The sequence below is a fragment of the Coffea arabica genome, chromosome 5e, assembly GCF_036785885.1.
Source record: "Coffea arabica cultivar ET-39 chromosome 5e, Coffea Arabica ET-39 HiFi, whole genome shotgun sequence".
NCBI lineage: Eukaryota > Viridiplantae > Streptophyta > Magnoliopsida > Gentianales > Rubiaceae > Coffea > Coffea arabica.
Genome location: NC_092318.1, coordinates 21074836 through 21084294, shown reverse-complemented (window position 1 = coordinate 21084294; position 9459 = coordinate 21074836). Strand labels below are relative to the sequence as shown.

Here is a 9459-nt window from a genome sequence, read left to right as displayed (position 1 = left end):
GTCAATATGGCTTGGAATGAAGCCTTCGAGGTTATTTGAGTGTCTCACCTCTCAAGAGGAAGATTTGACCATTGTCCATTATTAATATGTGGTGGCGATATGGTGTCTAAAAGATCTTTCTTTTGATTTCTCAATGTTTGGCATGGCCATCCAACCCTCCTACCCTTGGTGCAAGATACTTGGAGTAAACCAGTTCCAGGGGTAGGGATGTAAAAATTTTATAATAAATTGCTGATGCTTAAGAAGGCTCTTCGAATTTGGAATATAGAGGTATTTGGAAATGTTTCACAACGAGTCAAAAATGCAGTAGATACTCTTTGGCTAAAGAGTTAGCATACGATTAAAATAGAGATGATTTGTCACGGGCAATTTTAAATGAAGTAAGAGCTAGTCATGCTTGGGAGTTAGCTATGGAATGAGATTTTTGGCGTCAGAAAGTGGTAGTGAAATGGATTAAATCGGGTGACGCGAATACGGCATTCTTCCATGCTACTGTTAGACAATGTCGTAGTTCTAATTTTATCGCCAAGATAAAAGGTGATGGAGATGACTGGCTAGAAGAGATGGATGATATAAAAGGGTTTGCAATCTGATTCTTCTCTTTCTTATTTATAGCAAATAGAAGCGTCCAACCGACTGCTAACGTTCCTGCTCAATTACCCTCTATTAATCAGGCTGAAAACGAAATGGTAGCAATGTTACCATCTCTAGAAGAGGTTCACAAGATAGTTTCTCTTTCTTATTTATAGCAAATAGAAGCGTCCAACCGACTGCTAACGTTCCTGCTCAATTACCCTCTATTAATCAGGCTGAAAACGAAATGGTAGCAATGTTACCATCTCTAGAAGAGGTTCACAAGATAGTTTTTTCCTTGGATGCTCAAAGCACAGCCAGCCATGATGGTTTTGAGGCAAGTTTTTATCAAAGCTGTTAGGATAATTTAAAGGATGATCTTCTTCATGCAGTGCAAGATTTCTTTAGAGGAGCCCTGCTGCCGAAAGGGTTCTCTAGCACTACAATCATCTTCTACCCAAGAAAGAAGGAGCTTGTGAATGGAAAGACTTTTGACCAATAAGTTTGTGCAACGTTAGCTCGAAGATTATTTCTAAAGTTCCCTCAAATTGAATCAATAAGTTGCTGCCCAAGTTGATTTTAGAATAACAAACAGGTAGAATGTACCAGGTCGGAGTATACAAGACAATGTTGCGGGCATATGGTTTTCAAAAAGTGGTGATTGATCTCATTTTTCATCTTATTTCTAATATTTGGTTCTCTATTTTGATCAATGGTGAACTCACTGGCTTTTTCAAGTCAACAAGAGGAGTTAGACAAGATGATCCCCTATCCTCTACCTATTTCTCTTTGCAGCCGAGTTCCTTGGGAAGGGTTTACAATAGCTTTTTAAGAACAATCTAGAGTTTTATTTTTCTACCAGAGACAAGTGCCTTATTTGGCTTTTGCAGACAATGTTATAATTTTCTCAAGAGCTTCCTCGAAATGCTTAGAAGCTATTATGACTTTTTTGCAAGATTATCAGCTACATTCAGGACAAAAGATAAATCTCACGAAAAGTAGTTTCATCTGTTCATCTAAAATTCAATCAGACATTATAAACAGAAATGAGGCTGCAACATTTACCCTTTAAATATTTAGGAGTTCTTCTTGTAATGGGAGGTTCTAAAAGTGTGTTGTTTGATGGACTCATATCGGCAGTCTGGGCAAGATTGAATCATTGGAGTACTCTTTTCCTTTCTACTGGTGGAAAGATCATTCTAATCCGTCACATACTGAATTTAGTTCCTCTTTACTTGCTGCAAGTGATTAAACCTAGAACAGACGCATACATCAGTCTTCATGCGATAAAGTATGTTTCCTAGAGGAGGAGGGTGGATTGGGTTTTCGGTCACTGTCGGACATGAAGAGGGCTTTTGCCATGAAACTATGGTGGAAATTGCATCAACATGACTCGTCTTGGGCCAAATTTATGCATAACAAATATTTTAGAGGTGCGCATCCATTATTTGTTCAGGTTAGCAAGGGTTCAACTACTTGGAAACGTATAACCTCATTAAGGTTACTCATTGAAGCAAATATTCATTGGTGCTTGGGGGAAGGATGTGAGAACCCGTAATTTTCATTTTCTAGGTTTCTCGTATTTTTATGGCTTGTTTTCTGCATTTTCGTGATTAGAAAAATTTTCTGGATAATTTTAAGGAGCAGATATAATTTTTAGATGATTTTTCTAGTATCGAATGGATTTTGAGGAATTAAGAGCGTATACCGGACGTGGGATCCACTGGTGTGAAAAGTTCGGAAAAATTTGGCCAACTAGATTAAGTTTTGAATACTGGAGTTAATTTACCGGGTGTTAAGAGATAAGTAGAGGTTGCAATTTGGATTGATATGAGAGAGACAAGTTAGGTAGATAGTTAATAAAAGGTGACAAGTGTCACCATTGGATTGGTCTTGAAGTAAGACCACTATTCCTATTCTTACCATTGACCAAATAAATCAAAAACTAACCAAAAAATTCACCATTTTCTCTTCTTCTTGGCCGACTCCTTTCAAGCACAAAGGAAAGAAAACTCTCCACAATTTTTGTAACGCCCCTGACCAATATTGTCCCACAGTTAACCACCCCATTGGGCCGTGGGTTTTGTTCTTGGAGGTGGGGTTATACCCACAACAAGTGAAGAGCCCAAGCCCGCAGGTCAAGAAGCCCAGCACCCCTCCAAAAGGCCTCGGTCAGGTGGGAGAGACCACTATAGGCTATTAAAGCAGCCCCAGGACTTCCTTCCTAGCCGATGTGGGATCATTACGATCCACCCCCCTTAGGAGACCCAGCGTCCTTGCTGGCACACCGGGGTCGGGAGTCGGCTCTGATACCACTGTAACGCCTCTGACCAATATTGTCCCACAGTTAACCACCCCATTGGGCCGTGGGTTTTGTTCTTGGAGGTGGGGTTATACCCACAACAAGTGAAGAGCCCAAGCCCGCAGGTCAAGAAGCCCAGCACCCCTCCAAAAGGCCTCGGTCAGGTGGGAGAGACCACTATAGGCTATTAAAGCAGCCCCAGGACTTCCTTCCTAGCCGATGTGGGATCATTACTAATGATCCCACTAATGATCCCACATCGGCTAGGAAGGAAGTCCTGGGGCTGCTTTAATAGCCTATAGTGGTCTCTCCCACCTGACCGAGGCCTTTTGGAGGGGTGCTGGGCTTCTTGACCTGCGGGCTTGGGCTCTTCACTTGTTGTGGGTATAACCCCACCTCCAAGAACAAAACCCACGGCCCAATGGGGTGGTTAACTGTGGGACAATATTGGTCAGGGGCGTTACAATTTTGGTCTCCAACCTTGCTCAATCTCCAACTTCAACCGGTTAAATTTGTAATTGCTCCATAAAACTCCTCCACTTAGTGATTTTGAGGTGATTGGTGAAGTTGTTTGGAAAGTTAAGGTGACCAATAGCTCTCTCTCTCTTGTTTTAAAGGTAAGTTGTGAAGAACCACCCTCCTCCTTTAATTGATGCTTAAATCATGCTTAGTGGTTGTATGAGATGCAAATTTATGGGTTATTTCTTGATTTGTGGTTGAAATGATGGAATTTTATTATTTTTGGGGATTTTTCTGTTTTAATATAAGCATGATTGTGTGGCTATCTATGATGATTGGAAATGGTATATATTGACTCTAGGAGGTGGAAAAAGTGATTAATTGCAATCAATTTCTGTTTTGGAAGAAAATTGAAAAACCTAGGGTTCTTAAGGGAGCATTCTGTCCGAATTTTTAGGTCCTAGATAGAGGCCGAATTGGCCTTAGCTTAAAACATGAAAGTTGTAGGAAATGACATTTTAGAGGTACCTAAAAAATTTCAGGTCAATCGGAGTAGTGTAGAATGAGATAAGTCGAAATTACTATTGCTGTTCTGGTTTTACCCGAAATTGAGAACTGCGCCTGTAATTGGTTGTTTTGGCTGGAATTGCTTCCGAATTGGTTGTTGAGGCCTTCTGATGAAATTTATCCCTGTTTCTTAGCTTTCATCTGGTTTTGGAATTTATGGATTTGGACTTGTAGAGCCTGAGTTATGATGTTTCCGCTAGAATGTGTTTTGGTGAATCTGTTTTACGTTGTTGATGAAGTATCTTGTATTTTTGACCTGTTTGCACTCAAAACTGGGTTGAGTGACCTTCTGTGATGTTTTAGCCCTGTCTTTTAGCTTCGAAATGGTGGGTCTTGCACCCTCATCCGATAATCGTAGTGAAATTGGTGCCATTACCGCAAAATGAGGACAAAAACTGTTTTTTTCAGGGCCAAAGCTAGTTACATTTCCGAAATTTCTGGTTTCCTTTAATGTTTGTATATGCTTATGGAACCCTATTGGTGTCATGTTTGGCCTTGGTTTATGACTCGATATCGAGTCTCATTGTATTTGTTTGTATGTTTTAGGACGTGACCGTGGTGCACAACGTTCTTTTGACGGAAGTGCATGAAATCACATTTGCTAGCTTGGTGAGTGTACTACTCACTTGTGTGTTACTATATGGCTTTGAATGTAAATTGCTTGAAGTGAAGTGAATGTGACTTGATCGAAGTGAAAGTGTACTTTATCACTCTCACTTATATGCCTTATATCATTGTTGTCATGTTATTGAAATGTTACATGAAATGAAAGTTGAAATGAAAGTGCTTGTCGATTGGACGAGTATCCAACGACTACAAATGTTATCAATGATCTCAACCCCATTGGTAGTTGATTGAATCGAGCCGGCGAGGGCTTGGTCGTGCCAATTAATGAACCTTGGGTAAAGTTATATGGAATCTTGTAGTATGTGAGACTCTCGATTCCGGTATACTCGAGTAATACCAAAGTGCAAGTGTTTGGAGTTCGGACCCGGTAGGGGGATGTTAGGTGGAAGGAGTGGAGGGAAAGTGGAGTCTACGGTTGGTTACTTTTGAACATTGACGGAGGGTCAATGACGTCCGATCAAGAAATGCAAACGAGGAAAAGGCTCTTGAGAGCCATCCGTATCCTTTTATCACCATATTTGACGTGTACCTTTGCTTATTTTACTATATTGAATGAAAGCTTGATACTTATATGCACTTGGTTGCGTAAGTGATAGTATCTCACTGGGCAATTAGCTCACACCGTTTCTTTTGTTTTCCTTACAGGAATATGGAATATGACTCTTTCTGGAATGAATTTTGATAGGTGGTTGCCGAATGAACTAGATGTATATTTTTTTTGTATTGTATATGAAGGAAAACCCTAAATGTATCTTTAGGGCCGTTTTCACTTTCAATTTGGCAAACCGTGTATATATTCACTTTTGACAACTTTTGTATGTCACTTTGGATTGTATTTGCTAAAGTTCAAGATGTGAATGTTTGTTCGATATTTGGTTGCGTTCTGACGGGTCGGTTACTGTTCATGGCCGACTCCGAATTTCATTTTTTTTATTTTGGGTTATTTTGCCCTTTTGCCTTGTTTATGCGCGTTATAAGTTCCGGAACGCAATAGATCGCTCTAAACTACACCGTTAGTCCTGGCGAGAGCTAGGTAGGCAGTCCGCTAACCCCTTTGGTTCGCCTTAGGGGAAGGTGGGGCTGTCACAAAGGACTTGTAGATTTTTGGCACGAACGTTGGTGGTTCGATGTCCCTCTTATCAATTACAGTTCATCACCGAGACCTCAGCATAGTTTAGTAGCTGAATTTTACACACATGAAGGATGGAATTTAGAAAGACGTCGGCAATTTCTACCATTAGACGTTGCTACTGCTATCTTAGATAATCTCATCCAGCCTTCCATTCTAGATAAAATGGTTTGGTTACCATCAACAGATGGTATATTTCAATCTCATTAGCCTGGAATTTGATTCGGAAAAAGCGATACTTTTTTGTTGTAAGTCACGGGCTATGGTGTTGCTTGCTTCCATTGACGATGTCTTTGTTTGGCTGATGATTACTTTCAAGTTATCTTCCATTGGATGATAGGCTTTAAAGGCGAGGCATCTATTTAGTTTCTAGGTGTGGCTGTTGTAAAGGCGATAGTGAGACTTCGTAGCACGTATTTCTTCATGGTAATGTAGCGAAGGAGACATGGCAGTATTTCTTTCATGCTTTTGGTTTGAAATGGAATTCATTTTCTTTTATCTCTTCCTTATTACTAGCATGGTTTCAATATTCACCCAAAGGGGAGATTCGACCATCTTCGTTGCACCATTACCATTATTGTGCTATGGTTTTTATGGCGAGGTAGGAACAGCAATAGATTTCAAAATGTCCCATTCACCTCTTCCAAAGTTATTCATGAAGTCAATTTCCTTTTGATATCTTTAGGAGTTGCGAAGTTCTGTTCTAAAGATCAGCTAGAACGGGATCTTAATACTTATTGTGCGTCTTTCTTCCGAGTTAAGAATCTGTCTTCTTTCATGATGAGGAAGGTTTTTTGAGTTAAACTTGTGACGACCCCACCTTCCCCTAAGGCGGACCAAAGGGTTTAGTAGGTCGTGTGCCCAACTCTCATCAGAACTCAAGTACTAAGAGATAAACAAACCTTGTTTACAAGCGTAAAGACCTCCAAAGCAAGAATCATCTCTTATAACAACTGTCACGCCCCGAGCCCGCCCGCGCCCGTCATGTGACATCTGCAGTATTCTCAAGTCTCGCTCAAGAATACAAGGCAACATTAAATTAGACTAAACTTTAAAAGTACTAAATAATATAATTAGATAAAGTGCAGTACAAATCTCATATGAAGGATAGTCTACGAATATCCAATAAGTTCGTACATTTATTCTCTGGTTGAAACAGCGGAAACAAGAGTAAATAAAACTAACAACTAGAAGTAGCTAGCTTGCTAACTTCCGTTCACTTAAAAACTAATAAAAGTCATCCTCTGGGGCTTCTACGTAAATCAACTCATATTCTTCAGAATCTGCAAAGATGGTAAAAATGGATTGAGTGACAAGTCGCTCAGTAGGTAATATCTACTCCTCTGTTGGACCATGCACTCATAACTTTATAGATACATACATATATAAATCAAATTATTTGCAAATCATTCACATCCATAATCATGAAAATAATGTTATGGGTAAAACAATTAGTAGTAACGAGTGACAAAGCAATTTCAAAATATCTTATTGGTAACCGTACATGAAAGTCATAAAATCATAGATCATTTCATATCAATTCATAAGTCTCTTCAGATCAGCTCATAACAAGTACATGTAATGACGGGCTACTAAGGACTCAGCCTAGAGATTAAACCCCTTCTAGGTGGGTGACCAATAGGTTTCATGACTACCGATTGGTCTCATTACATACATGGGTCAATCGGCCAGACTTTGTACTAGGCTACTATGACCTTGCCAATCGGCCGGACTCTATATCAGGCTACCATGACCATTAGATAGGACTATAGCCCCTACTGTCTATTCCATGATTGTTTTGAGTTTTTTTTGACATAAATTCATTTCACACGTCACATGCATAGTTCTTGATTTTATAAAAGATACAGCTCATTTGGTATATAATAACATGTCAAGAGGTTTCAAATAAGTCACATGGGAAAAATGCACTTTTCATCCTCAAAGTTTGGGTTGTTGACCAATTTCATCCTCAAAGTTTAATCCAAAACACATTTCATCCTCAAAGTTACGTAATTTTGGCAAATTAAGGCCAATTGATGGGAATTGGCAAATTTATCGTTAGAACCAACTGCAAACCCAACAAAGAAGGGGTAAAATCGAATGGAGCCACATTCCCCACCTTGATCACAAATTGGGCAATCCAACAAATGATTCATCAGCAAAAATTCCATAACTCCTTCTCGTGCCTTCTTGGCAAGAGGTGTGTCTGTCTTAATCTTCATCCCTGCAAAAACATCATCAAAATAAATACACAAAAGTTTTGAGTTTTACTTTGGTTTCAGTACAGGTGGTGTTTTGATGCTTAAGATGGTAATTGTTGGATTCACTAGCTGAAGAAGAAAAGAAATTTGAGCTTGCAGCATTTTGAATTTGTTTGTCGGTTCGAGGTGTTGATATGGATAATACCAATAGGCAGATGAATCGGCATACGGATCATTTGGGTGTGAACAAGATAGGGAAGAACATAAAGAAGAGTCCAATGCACCAACCCAATTTTACTAATATTGCCAGGCTGCAACCTCAGCCTCAGGTGTATAATATTAATAAAAATGATTTTCGGAACATAGTGCAATAGTTAACTGGTTCACCTTCGCATAATCAAGAACCACCCCTCCCCAAAATCCCCCCAAACCTGCGAGTATGCTGTTGCAGAAGATTCGGCCACCGCCCTTGACACCAATAAATCAATCGACCTTCTATGGCGATGCAGCCTCCTGTACCAGTGCCAGCTCCCGCATAGCCTCCAGCCAGTGTTCCATACAACAACTTCACAAGACCTCCTCTCTCCCAGTATGGCCAACCATCACCAACTATGTTGCCGCCCTTCACTCCTGGTGATGCTTGGCCAAACACAGCTGAGTCTCCTATATCAGCTTACATTCGATACCTTCAAAATTCAATCATAGATTCAGGTCCAAGGCAACCTTTTCCCCAATCAATACCTCAAGGTCCTGGTCCAAATCAAGCTCAGCCATCTACTTCTGGTTTACTTCCTAATCCGCATATGCCGCCTCTCCCATCTCCAAGAATGAACTTGCCTCCACCACTTCCATCTCCTCGGATGAACGGTCCTCCTCCTTTTCCATCTCCTAGGATGAATGGCCCTCCACCCTCTCTTCCTTCACCCCGAACAAATGGTCCACCTCCACTTTTGCCTTCCCCAACTTCTCAGTTTCTTTTGCCATCGCCAATTGGTTTCTTAAATTTGTTTTCTCCTAGATCACCGTATCCATTGCTTTCTCCTGGTTTTCAGCACCCTCCTCCAATGACTCCTAATTTCTCGTTTTCTCCCATGGCTCAGTCAGGGATGTTAGGCCCGGGGCCTCAAGTGCCTCCTTCTCCTGGTTATGGGTTTCCTTTGTCCCCATCTGGATTTTTCGCGATCCCAAGTTCAAGATGGAGGGATCAATTGTGAGAACCCTGAAAAATATATATAAACTAGTGCATATTTTATTCGCATTTCTTTTATTCCTTAATAATTTCTAGCATTACTTTTACTTGTTCGCAATTAAGTACGTAAAAATAGGTTTATGTGAAAAATAATATAATTTTCCAAAGTTATGAAATTTCTTGGTTTTGTTAGACTAAATTAATATCTTTAGGGTTAGATTAATTTTTCGCCCTAATATTAAATGTAAGAATACTTAAGTCTTTAATCCTAAAGTAATGATACTTGAGTAAATAGAATTACGATCTCAAAATAAATTATTTAATTCCTACGATTAATTTCAATTAGTTGCTAATGTTAAATGTTAATAAGAATTTCCGTGTTAAGATAAAAACCAATGAGCTTTAGATAAAT

At 39.8% G+C, this 9459-nt stretch overlaps 1 pseudogene; it reads left to right on the top strand.

Moving 5' to 3' along the window:
• Positions 1–8031: 8031 nt before the first annotated feature.
• Positions 8032–9072, top strand: LOC113743909 (protein HAIKU1-like; annotated as a pseudogene).
• Positions 9073–9459: the final 387 nt, after the last annotated feature.